The sequence below is a fragment of the Carettochelys insculpta genome, chromosome 3 (assembly GCF_033958435.1).
Source record: "Carettochelys insculpta isolate YL-2023 chromosome 3, ASM3395843v1, whole genome shotgun sequence".
NCBI classification, from domain to species: domain Eukaryota; kingdom Metazoa; phylum Chordata; order Testudines; family Carettochelyidae; genus Carettochelys; species Carettochelys insculpta.
The window spans coordinates 170,464,125-170,477,296 of NC_134139.1; positions in this window are offsets into that span (position 1 = coordinate 170,464,125).

Below are 13,172 nucleotides of genomic sequence, written 5' to 3' on the forward strand. Positions count from 1 at the left end.
TGAGGGCAGAAGCCCCTGTTAACCTCTGCTCAAAGCTTCCCTGCTCCAGGGAGAACACAGGCAGACTCCCAGGAGGATTTCTGAGTCAGAGAGAATTCCTGTTGGGGTTCCCGTGTCAATGCAACACCTCTTCACCCAAATAAGTACAAGCTGTGTCACACTCTGGTCTTGAAGCTTTGCTATGGAAAAACAGGAAAAATAGTTGCATACAGTCATAGCAGGACCAACTGAAACAGGAACTAAACATAAAAAGGAATTTAAAACAAAATGTAACGTGAAGTAGCCTAGCCTTCCAACTGTAAGGATCAGAATTAGATTTGTTCATTTTTAAGTGGGAGTGGGGAGCGAGAATTGAAATGGTTTATACCATAAATAGTACAATAAAGAAAAGAGAGGGACTTGTTTTTTACAGCAATATCATGATTGGTTTTCTCAATGTGGATGATGATTGAGCTCATAGGCCAGTTTCTGATGTTCTAAAGGTCTCATTAGCATAACAGAATAGAATAGAATTTGGCTTATGATGGTGTGTGCGCAAATGAGCTACCTGTGAAGATATAAAATAATGAGCTCCCTGAGTGCTAGTCCTCACAAAGTGATCTGTAGGATTCTAACAGCTTCTTTGACTCCATTGAAAGGGTTTACAAAAATAATCTGCCGGTATGGCCTGGAAGGGTTTCTGCCTGTTTTCAATCCTGTTAGCTACTTAGTTTGGTTTATGTGCACAAGCTGTCTTAAGTTTTTACCTCGTTTTTAATCAGAGGGATCCTGGCTACCTGTGAAATTGCCTTTTTACTTGAAGCCTACGGAAGGGGGCAGGGCCCTGACTAGCCTTATTGGAGAAGAAGGCTCTTCAAACTCTTCAAAATCATTCCCCTTTGCTTGGAGCCAATCAGAAAAGAAACTATAAATCCTATAAGACCACAAAATTGACGTGGTAAGAAACTCCAATCGAGTGAGTCCTGGGAAAAAACATTTTGAATGGAAATGTCCGTTACCAATCAGACCATCCAAACACCCACTAGAGAAATGTGTCTTTACAGTCAGCTTTCTGTTCCTGCTCTGGGCAATCTCAGAACCCTTAGACCTGGATATTACCCCAGTCAGAGAACCCACAGACTTGCAATGCCCAGTGCATCAAAAGTTTCCAGTGTGCCCTCCAGGAATATTCATTCCCATCCCTAAATCTGGCAGTCAGTTCAATTCTGTGCATGTGAATAAGACTCATCATAGCTGAGCATTCAACTCATCTCAAAGGGTCTCTGAGAACCAGGACATCTATCCCAGGACAAAGCTCCTTGTATACCATGAAGTAGTTGTTCCAACACTACTGTACACATGTGAAACCTGGACAACACACAAGCATCATTTGATGGCACTTGAACAAATCATCAATGCTGCCACAGTAGAATCCTAATCTCTTGGGAGCGCAGGTGTACAAACACTAACGTCCAGGAAGAGTGAAAAATGATCAGCATTGAAGCCATTGTCATTCATCAGCAACTTCGTTGGACTGGGTGCATGGTTCGGATGTCTGATCAATGCCTCCTGAAAGAGATACTGTTTTCCATGTTGGAGGAAAGACAGAGGAGTGCTGGGTTCCAGTTGAAGGCACACATGAAAAAGTGCAGCATTGGTGTCAACCTCTCAGAGAACCCTGCCCAAGACCATTCCCAGGGGAGAACGCTAATCTGTGAGGGAGTGGCGCAATTTAAGAGGTCCTGCCACGGTGCAGGTGAGGCAAGGAAGAGAAGAAGACAAGAGTGTCAAAAACTGCCCCGCACCCTTCCAACAGCTACCAACACCTGCCTCTTGTGTGATAAGATCTTTGGTTCCAGAATCGGGCTGATCAGCCATCAACAGACTCACAAATAGGAGGGTGACATGAAGACTTCCTATTCATTATCGAGTGACCACCAAAAATACCCAGAGGCAGTAGGAGTGACCCAGGTCTGACTCTGAGCCCAACATCCAAGAACATTCTGCAATGGGACAAGAGCTGTAACACTGTTATTTTGGTGCTGAGACCCCTTCACAGCACACAGGACAGATGGAAAGCTTTTTCAGAACACTGCAGTTCAGCATTATGCTGCAATTGGTAAAAAGCTCTAATGCCGGGGTGGCCAACCTGCAGCTCTCTGCTCAATGAAATGAAGCTCCTGCTCAGAGTGCATGTGCCCCAGCACCTGGAGGGAGAAGTGTGTGGCTGTGGCGGTGGTGGCAGTTCCGGTGAGTCCCAGGCTTTGGGTTTGAGGGGCCTGGGAGTTTCTGGCTCTGCAGGAGTGATTGGATTAGAGTGAGGACTGAGAGTGCCTGGCTCTGGGGTAGGGGAAGGGCATTGAGCCAGATATTATACATTTATTTTTATATATTTATATAGGTAGATATACTGATAGATTATATAGATATATATATATAACAATAAATCTATAATACATGGCTCTTTGCACTCTATCCACAGCTATTCTTGCTTTTAGTCTCTAAGGCTATGTCTACACTGCAGAGCTATTTTGGCATACTGAGGTGTCCCGAAATAATCTAGGAAACATGCCCAGTATTTTGAAATTTTTTTCAAGATACTGGGCGTGCTGTTTTGCCATCCCTCTACGCCTCATTGCAGTAGGCGTAAGGAATGCCTCAAAATAGCCCAGTGTTTCAAATTTTGGTGCTGTGTAGACAGTGCCAAATCTCAAAATAGCCTATTTCGAAATTGACTTAAAAGAGGGTACGCTAATTGCGTATCTTATTTGGAGGTAAGGGTACAGCGTAAACATAGCCTAAATGGTTGGCCACTCCTGCTCTAACGCAAGCTTTCAACTACCTTTCTTATAATACTGCTGTCCATCTGCATCAACTGCACTGTCCATTTCTAGTGCCCTCTCTATTTCTTGCTGTGCCTTGTTTTTCTGTGGCAATTAGCAAGAGTTGGTGAGGTGAATATGCCCCATTTCACAGTAGTACATTCAGATTAATGGTGCAGTAGGCCTAATTCCTGCTACACTTGGTTGGGTTAATCTTTGATTCCGGTGCTCCATCTTTTGTTGTGCCAGACAAATGTGGGATGTTTCAATAGCTTCCTGAAAATGTGCACTTGCTTGCAGCTCAGCAGCTGAATTACCTCTTTAAGATAAAGGCTTTAGCACTGCAGATCACATTAGAAATCAATTGGGCTGTACGCTGCATCATAGAAAGTGTAAGGAATGAAACTACTGTAAAACCAAACTGCCAGCAAGTTAATGAAAGTCACCTTTCTGCTAACAGTCATCTCAGCACTGTTTTTCCCTCCTTGGCCCATGGATTCCTCTTGATTCCATGAAGCTGTTTAACCAAGAAACAATGCTATGAATCTCACAGTGGCTTAATGTCTGCTCAGATGGAAATAAACACATAGATATGCTTCTCAGGTTTTAGTGGATTCCTGGGCTGGCTTGAGCTGAACATGTTGCTCAAGCCACCAGAAAGCATCAATGCCCAGTCAGTTTTTATAGGTACTGCACTGCAGCAACAACAATAAAATCAGTAAGTGAAATGCAAAATTGAAACACGCCATTGAAATCATGTGTGGCTAAAAGCATTGTCCATCTGTTAACAGTGAAGCAGATACTTTTGTTTGATATCAAAATGATTGTGATGAGACTGCAAAGTTAATAGTATTTTAAAAGAAATGAGAGAATCTCAGATCACTCCAGACTTCAAACTGAAGGGAGAGACTGTACAGTGCAGGCAAAGCATTGACATAAAGGGGAATCTAGATCACAATCTTAGCTCCCCAGTTGGCATGAAACTTACCAAGCAATGCCCCTGTATGGGAGTTAGTGAAGATCCAGAGGCTTTTCTGAGGTTGTAGCTACATATTCTGCCAGCTGGCCCTTCCCATAGCTAATGCCATCATGGCTTCAGATCTATTTTTGTCATGTTGTGTCTCCACATATTGGAATGTATGCCTCCAGCTCACATGCAGACATATACTTACAGTCCCTTTTTTGCTGTTTAAGTTACTCAGCTCTAGCTATTCCACACCAACTATTTTGGGCTTTTTCCATTTGTGAACGAGCCTTAAATGAGGAGCATGTAAAGGAGAAATCATGAATGAAAAGTGAACTTAGAAGGTAAGAGAAGAGAGTTGTGTTAACTTGGGGAGAGAAAATTGGAATGGAAAAGATTGAATATGAGTTGGTGTCACAAAACAGGACTGCATTTACCACTATAACATTTATGCATAGTCTGATTGTCACTGTGCAAAAAGAAACATGAATATGGGTCCACATAATGGCTTATAGCCAAGTCTGAAACCATTTGACAGGACAAAATGATAGAACAATGACATCTTTACATTCAAAAGGGCTAGAAACTTTTTTAAGCCTTTATCCTGGAAAATGCTGCAAAATCTTAAGTGAAATCCCAAACCTCCACATCTTATGGATGTCAGAAGTGTGGTTTTTCACTTTTCTGCTTCTTGTGTTAAACTCTCACTCCACTAAGATATTTAAATTCTTCATATCATTTCCAACTCAGAGTTAGGAGGCCTTAGCAGCCAATTAGAGTAAAGCTGCCTAATGAAAAAGTAAACATAGTTTAAATGTTTCACTTTTTAATACATTTTTTATGATTTAATTACCTTCTGGCTCATTTCAGCTTGTGTGTATATTGACATGAGACTCTTCCAGTGCTCAGTCATAATGTGTACAGCATAATAAATTCACCTTTACTTGATATTATACCTAAGAATATTTATCTAATCAAGTTAAACAGCCAACAACTGTGATGGCACAATGCTGTTCCAAAAATATTAGATGCCTTGTAAAGGGATTGGTACATTTAAATAAGAACACAGGTAGGAAGAGAACAGAACTATACATAGCCTACAATGTCACTCAGTTACATGTGAATAGAAACAGATGTGTCAAACAGGTGTGTCAGAAAGGTGCAAGACTAGAACTTCAGTTGGCAAAGATATCACCAAAACTATTTCATTTAAGGTTTTACATCATTTTCTGTCACATTAAGAAGGCTGCAGTAATTTAAACAGTAAACCCTCGAGTTATACAGGGGTTGTGTTTCTGCAACCCCTGCATAATTTAAATTTTCACACAAGTCAGAGGGAGATGGGCTGGCTCTCCTGGGTTTGTGGGAGCTGGGAAACTGACCAGCCCACTGGGGCTGTTCAGTTTCCTGGCTCTTAGAGTGGTGGGGAGCAGGGAACCTGGGGGCAGCCTGGTTCCCAGCTCCCCGCCACTTGTGTGAAAATTTGAGTTATGTGGGTGTTGCAGGAACTTGAACTTGTTATTGTGCTATTCAGTTTCCTGGGTCCCACAAGCAACGGGGAGCTGAGAACCAGGTAGCAGCCTGGCTCATGGCTCCCTTCCATTCCTTGGAGTCAGGAAACTGACCAGCCCACCAGGCTGCTTCTCCCTGCTCTCCCCCAGCCATGCAGGTGTCAGTGGTGCCACTAGGGGGGAAGGCAGGGAGAAGGGGCTATTAGCCACAGAGCAGCTTCAAGTTGTGCTTAACTCATTAAAGCAAGTTACACGCAACTTGAAGCTGTGTATTTTTAGGGTTTACTGCAGTTTAGAGACAGCAAATGAATTCTCTGATCCTTCATACTTATTATTGACCCAATTCACCAATGTGTTACAATGGTGTTAAACTGACATAAAACTGAAGTAACACAGGGGTGATTCAGGCCCATGAATGTTTCCCAGGGCAAATAAAAGAATGTAAATGTCTAAATAAAGAAATATTCATGGGTTCTGAAAATCTCCTGATCAATTATTTCTGAATTTAAACAGATAACTTTCTTAAAGGGTTATTTCCATACAAGTTAATTTTTGATTTTTGGTCCTTGTTCCAGTACATTTTGCTGAAGCTGTAATAATTAAATACATTACTTTACACCTTGATATGAATCCACTAGTTAATTTTATGTAAATCACATACAAAATACTGTTCAGCCCTGCTTTTCCCCTAAAAATATTAAAGAAAGGTGCTTCTGAAGCTTACCTGATCAGATGTTTTGGAACTGACACGTAAAAATGTATTGCTGGGTTTGAAACAAAAGAAAGAAAGAAAGAAACCCTAGTCTTCATGATTCACAAGTTCTAAAAATAATGCTCAGAACACAGTAACCCACACAATCTGTGTTGGTGTGATTAAAAATCTGAACGTTTGGTTTGCAGAAAAAAGTTGCATGTGGTTTCAAGAATGATTGGAATCATGTATTTCTATAATAAATCAGTTGGTCTGGAATTACTGCTAAACAATGGCTATTCTACTTCATCAACCTGCTATGTGCTCTTAAAACAGCTACTATGTGACACCTAAAACATTTTAGCTTTGCGTAGAGTTAATTATACACCAGTTTGTAAAGCCTTAACATAGAATTTGTGATGTGTAAAGCTTGTGTTGGCTCTTTGTATTGGGGTACATTTCATCTTAAGGGCATATCGCCCTGCTTCTTCATAAAAGCCTATCAAAGAATGAGCTGAATTAAAAGAAAATCTATTACCATAGATCTTACTTCACATCTTACTGAACAAGATCCTCATTTGTACTATTGTATCATAGCAGTGAGTGGAGTTGAAACCACATTATTGCTGGTAGCCTTCTGTCCCAAAGCAGGGCTAAGAATTGGACTGGCCAGAAAACAGCAGCTCTGCTTTGTGAACAATTTTGAGGTTTCAAAGGAAACAAAATGAGACATTTTAAACTTTTTCTTAAAAAAAAATGAAAACCAAGTAAGACCTACCCCACAAATAGTCAATAGTTGCGAATTAGGACACTTTGTCTAGGAAGTGAGATAGCAGGTTCAAGTACCTGTTCTATCTGATTTGTACTTTGGTCTCCTGCAGTTAAGTTCCCTAACCACTAACCTGTTGTGAACTCTTTCTCTGGCTCTCACTTTGCGAAGTCCCTTACATTTCAATGGAACATTTAGATTTTAACAAATCAGCAGTTTTTTGAATGAAAAAAAGGTTTGTTGAATTTTTTTCAACCAGCTGTCTATGAATGACCCATGTTTCCCATACCCTACACTGTCTGAACATTGGAAACCAATAGAAAATTCGACAGTCAGCATGTTTTTTGCAGTAGTGCCATATGTCCTTTGAGAGTTCCAAATGCACTGAAGCTTGTTTCTCCCACCAACAGAAGTTGGTCCAATCAAAGATATTACCTCATCAACTTGTTTCTTTAAAATTAATGAAGTTCACAAAAGGTAAATGACATGGGCAGAGCCAGATTTGTTGGAGTACAATTTTTTGCTGCAGCTAGAGTCCCTCAGTATGACTGTAAGATGTTACGATGTAAAGTGTAGGGAGCTTGAGCTACTTTGTTGCCAAACTGTTGTGTTATTGAGAAGACAGATGCTGATTTTTGTTTTTGTGGAGCACTTTTGGGCTGTCACATAACTGCAGAATCCATCTGTCACTAAAATAAAAGTAGCGTTAGAAAAAATGCTACCTCCTGTCATATGATCCTTAAAAGGCATGAAATTTAAAGCTCTGCTAATAATGGGCGAACTGTTGAAGATCTTTTCTGGTTTTATTCAGGTTTTCCTTAGGCAAGACTCCAGGTAACTTCATACTTATTTTCTTTTTTTGAGTATCAGTCATATTATACAAAGTGACTGAGTGACAGACACAGAGGCACTATCAAACCTAAAAAAATGGACATTTTTGCTAAAAATAACAAGATTAGTCAAATAAAATTTAGAGAGAGAGAGGGAGAATGTATACATCTAAACTCTGTATGTGATACATATACTTCTGTCTTGCATCCAGAAATATGAGAAGGGTCAGAATAGTGGTCATCAGTAAATTCAGGTGTCTTCAGCCATTTCCTACCTCAGCCACTCTCCATGGTAATAGTATCCTGCATTCAGAGCTTTGAACTTAATCTCTAAAGCTATCTACATACAGCACCAAAATACAACTACTTGCGAGTCATCATGTGTACATGATGTTACACAGCAATGCCAAAGGAGAATGCCCAAAGATGTCTTGGCAACATCCCAGTATTCAAGACAGTGCTATGAGATATTTTTTGTGCAAAGAGGCTGGACAAGACCTCAGATTTTTCACTCTAACCTGAAATCATGGATTTCAATTTATCTGTTCTATCTTAGAATTCAAATGACATGCAAGACTGGACTAGAAGTTGAGTCATGAGGTCTGAGGAGCTTTTCCCTGGAATCTGAATACAAATACAGGGAATTTGTTGTTTGAGGGTGCTGCATGAAAGAGAAGGAGAGGGAGGTGCCAGAAACACTACAGAAGCACACAGAAAAGTCAACAAAAGGAATTATATTCAGAGAAAAATAAGAAAAAATGAGAGAGAGGGATTTTGGGCTAAAATGTGAGCCAAAGGGAGGCTTGGAATTATGAGCAAAGGAAATTAGCAAGAGTACAAAAGAATAGCAGAAGCATGTAGGCAAATAATTGAAATGGCTACAGTACAATGAGTTACACCTGGGAAGGGATATAAAAAGTAAGAAGAAGAAATTCTTTAAATACATTTGAAGCAAGAGAAAAACAAAGGAATGTATATGTCCGCTGCTTAGCAGATAGGAAGGCTTAATAAATGATGACATCAGGCAGGCTGAGATGTTTAATGTGTATTTCAGTAACTAGCTGAAGCAATCACGGAGCCATTAACAATTATGTCTGGGAATTCATAAAGGAGGTACGAGGTACCAGAGGATTGAAGAAGGGCAAACATAGTATCTCCCTTGAAAAGGGGAATGAGTAGGATCCAGGGAATAATAGACCAATTGGCATAACTTCAGTATCTGGAACATATTATTAAACAAGCAATTAGTAAGCAATTTTAAGGAATAGTCATCATGGATTTGTCAAAACCAAATGACAAATCAACCTCATTTCCTTCTTTGACAGGGTTAGTGACCTAGTGGGTGGGAGTAAGGAACAGGCATGATGTATCTTCCTGTTAGTAATACTTTTTGACACAGTCTTACATGATATTCTCATAAGCAAGCTAGGTAAATGTGGTCCAGTTGAAATTCCTGTGAAGTGGGTTCAAAAGTGGTTGAAAGAATATTCTAAAAGAGTGGTTTTTCACAGGTTTGCTGTCAAACTGGGAGAATGTTCTAGTTACATCCCAGTGTTCAGTAGTGTAGTAGGGAAGAAATCACACTGCAACTGGATAGACTTGGTACCTGTCAGAAAATGGGTGGATCAGATGATCCAGACTCTGTTCTAAAGAGTTCTATTCTGTTCTGTTCAGAAGTTAGGTCCCTCAATTTTTCCCCAAAGGTCTGTTGCTTGTGGAGTTTCTGTGCCAGCACCAATTCTCCTATCATTTCCCCAACGAATATTTTGGGGAAGTCACATTGTTAACTCTGCAACTTTCCTGGCTACTCCCAAAAGTAGAATCTCTTATTCACATAAGCTAGGATTCTGAGGGGAGCCTAACGGAGTTAGGTTCTCAAAATCCAATTGGCATTCACCGGAAGTTGTTCACTTAACTAGCTTATGCTCCTTTGAAAATGCCATCTGATTTTAAGTCTCTACAGCATCTCAAAGAAAGTTTGGAATTAAGTCAACCATTCTCGGTATGTCTACACTACAACCACCTTGCCACAGAATACATTAACTGCAAGTGGTACTTCTCCGTGGTGTTTCAGGAACTGGTGGATCATAAGGGTCATTTCACTGTCATCAGTATGGCATGTTCGGGACAGGTGCATGATGCACACATCTTTAGGAATTCTGGTCTGTTTAGAAAGCTGCAGAATGGGACTTCCCAGACCAGAAAATCACCACTGGAGACTTAGAAATCCCAATAGTGATTCAGGGTGGCATAGCTCAGCCCTTGCTCTCTTGGCTCCTGAAGCCATACACAGGCAGCCTGGACTGTAGTAAAGAGCAGTTAAACTACAGGCTGAGCAAGTGCAGAACAATAGTAGAATATGCATTTGATTGTTTAAAAGCCAGGTTCAGGAGCATCCTGATTCAGTTAGACATCAGCAAAGGCAACAGTCCCCTCATGGTGACAGCCTGCTGTGCGCTTCAGAATTTATGTGAGTGCAAGGTGGAAAATTTCATGGCTAGAGAGCAGAGGCAAATCACCTGGCCAGTAATTATGAGCAGCCAGACACCAGGGCAATAAAGAGAGCACAGCAATGGGCATTGCTAATCAGGGAAGCTTTGAAAAACACCTTTATGAATGACCAGACATCAACATGACAGTCACATTTGTTGCTCTTAGGAGGTCCCCCCGAATGATATGTGCTTGCCTATAAAGCCTGTAAACCACCTTCTCCTTCCCTCTGCCCACCAAGCAACATAAGCAATAAAGGTACCATTTTTATAATTTAATCATTTTTATTCAGGGGACACTAACAGATTTCATGGTAGAAGCTTTGCAGGTAAGTAAGCATAGGCATTCTGCCATCGCACGTGTTAGAATGACAGCGTTCTGCTCTCAGAAGCATCCCTGGGTGTGGAATGCAAAGCTGCCCTTGATTCTCCCCTTCCCCCACATTCTGGGGTGCCGATGAGGGGAGGTTAGGGAACATGGTGAGGAGGGCAGGTGGTTTGTCATGGGCTGCAGTGGGGCTCTGTGTGCCTGTACCAGGCACCTCAGGAGCTTTGTTTGCTGCCTCATCAGTTGCAACATCTTTCCAGTTCACACTTTTTGTGGTCTCTTCTCACCTCACAATCCACTCACCTTTTTTTCTGATCAGCCCACCACGCCCCCAGTGTGGTTCTCCTCCATGCATGTAATTGTGTTCTCTCTCTGCTGGTGGCTTTCATTTTGAAATATGACCCTATCCTCCAAAGCAGTTGCAACCCCTTCCAGCTTGGCATCATCTGCAAACATAATAAACATACTTTCTACGCCAATATCTAAATCATTGATGAAGATATTGAACAGAACCTGTCCTAAAACAGACCCCTGTGGAACCCAGCTTGTTATACTTTTCCAGCAGGATTTAGAACCATTAACAACTACTCTTTGAGTACAGTTATCCAGCCAGTTATGCACCCACCTTACAGTAGCCTCATCTAAATTGTATTTGCCTAGTTTTTTTATAAGAATATCATGTGAGACAGTATCAAATGCTTTACTAAAGTCCAGGTATACCACATCTACCGCTTCTCCCCTATCCACAAGGTTCATTGTCCTATCAAAGAAAGCTATCAGATTGATTTGACATGATTTGTTCTTTACAAATCCATGATGCCTGTTCCCTATCACCTTACCACCTTCCAAGTGCTTGCAGATGATTTCTTTAATTACCTGCTCCATTATCTTTCCTGGCACAGAAGTTAATCTGACTGGCCTGTAGTTCCCTAGGTTATTCTTATTCCTCTTTCTATAGATGGGCACTATATTTGCCCTTTTCCAGTCTTCTGGAATCTGTCTCCCATAATTTTCCAAAGATGGTAGATAAAGGCTCAGATACCTCCTCTATCAGCTCCTTGAGTATTCTCAGATGCATTTCATCAGGCCCTGGTGACTTGCAGGCATCTAATTTTCTAAGTGATTTTTAACTTGTTCTTTTTTTATTCCAACTTGTAGCCCTACCCCTTTCCCACTAGCATTCACTATGTTAGGCATTCTTTCATCAGACTTCTCAGTGAAGACTGAAACAAAGAAGTCATTAAGCATCTCTGCCATTTCCAACTTCCTTGTTACTGTTTCTCCCTCCTCACTGAGCAATGGCCCTACCCTGTCCCTGGTCTTCCTCTTGTTTCTAATGTATTTATAAAAAGCCTTCTTGTTTCCCTTTATGCCTGTAGCAAGTTTGAGCTCATTTTGTGCCTTAGCCTTTCTAATCTTGCTCCTGCATTCTTGTGTTGTTTGCCTATATTCATCCTTTGTAATTTGTCCTTGCTTCCATTTTTATATGATTCCTTTTTTCTTTTGAGATCATGCAAGATCTCCTGGTTAAGCCAAGGCAGTCTTTTAGCGTATTTTCTATCTTTCCTGCACAGCGGGATAGCTTGATTTTGGGCCCTTAATAATGGCCCTTTGAAAAACTGCCAACTCTCCTCAGCTGTTTTTCCTCTCAATTTTACTTCCCATGGGACCTTACCTACCAGCTCTCTGAGTTCACCAAAAGCAGCCCTCCTGAAATCCATTATCTCTATTTTGCTGTTTTCCCTTCTACCCTTCCTTAGAACTGTGAACTCTATGATTTCACCCAAGCTGCCTTCCACTTTCAAGTCTCTACCAATTCCTCCCTATTTGTTAAAATCAAGTCGCGAACAGCTCCCCTCCAGTAGCTTTTTCAACCTTTTGGAATGAAAAATTGTCTCCAATGCAATCCAAGAACTTACTGGATAGTCTGTGCTCCGCTGTATTAGTTTCCCAACATATATCTGGATAGGTGAAGTCCCCCATCACCACCAAATCCAGGGCCCTGCATGACTTTGTAAGTTGTTTAAAAAAGCCTCATCCACCTCTTCCCCCTGGGTAGGTGGCCTGTAGTAGACTCCTAGCAGGACATCACCCTTGTTTTTTACCTTTTTAGGTTAAAGCTCCTTCTCTTGCTTTCTCTGGCTACGTCTACACGTGCAGCCAACATCGAAATAGCTTATTTCAATGTAGCGACATCGAAATAGTCTATTTCGATGAATAACGTCTACAAGTCCTCCAGGGCCGGCAACGTCGATGTTCAACTTCGACGTTGCTCAGCCCAACATCGAAATAGGCGCAGCGAGGGAACGTCTACACGTCAAAGTAGCACACATCGAAATAGGGATGCCAGGCACAGCTGCAGACAGGGTCACAGGGTGGACTCAACAGCAAGCCGCTCCCTTAAAGGGCCCCTCCCAGACACAGTTGCACTAAACAACACAAGATACACAGAGCTGACAACTGGTTGCAGACCCTGTGCCTGCAGCATAGATCCCCAGCTGCCGCAGAAGCAGCCAGAAGCCCTGGGCTAAGGGCTGCTGCCCACAGTGACCATAGAGCCCCGCAGGGGCTGGAGAGAGAGCATCTCTCAACCCCCCAGCTGATGGCCGCCATGGAGGACCCAGCAATTTCGACGTTGCTGGACGCGGATCGTCTACACGGTCCCTACTTCGACGTTGAACGTCGAAGTAGGGCGCTATTCCGATCCCCTCATGAGGTTAGCGACTTCGACGTCTCGCCGCCTAACGTCGAAGTTAACTTCGAAATAGCGCCCGACGCGTGTAGACGCG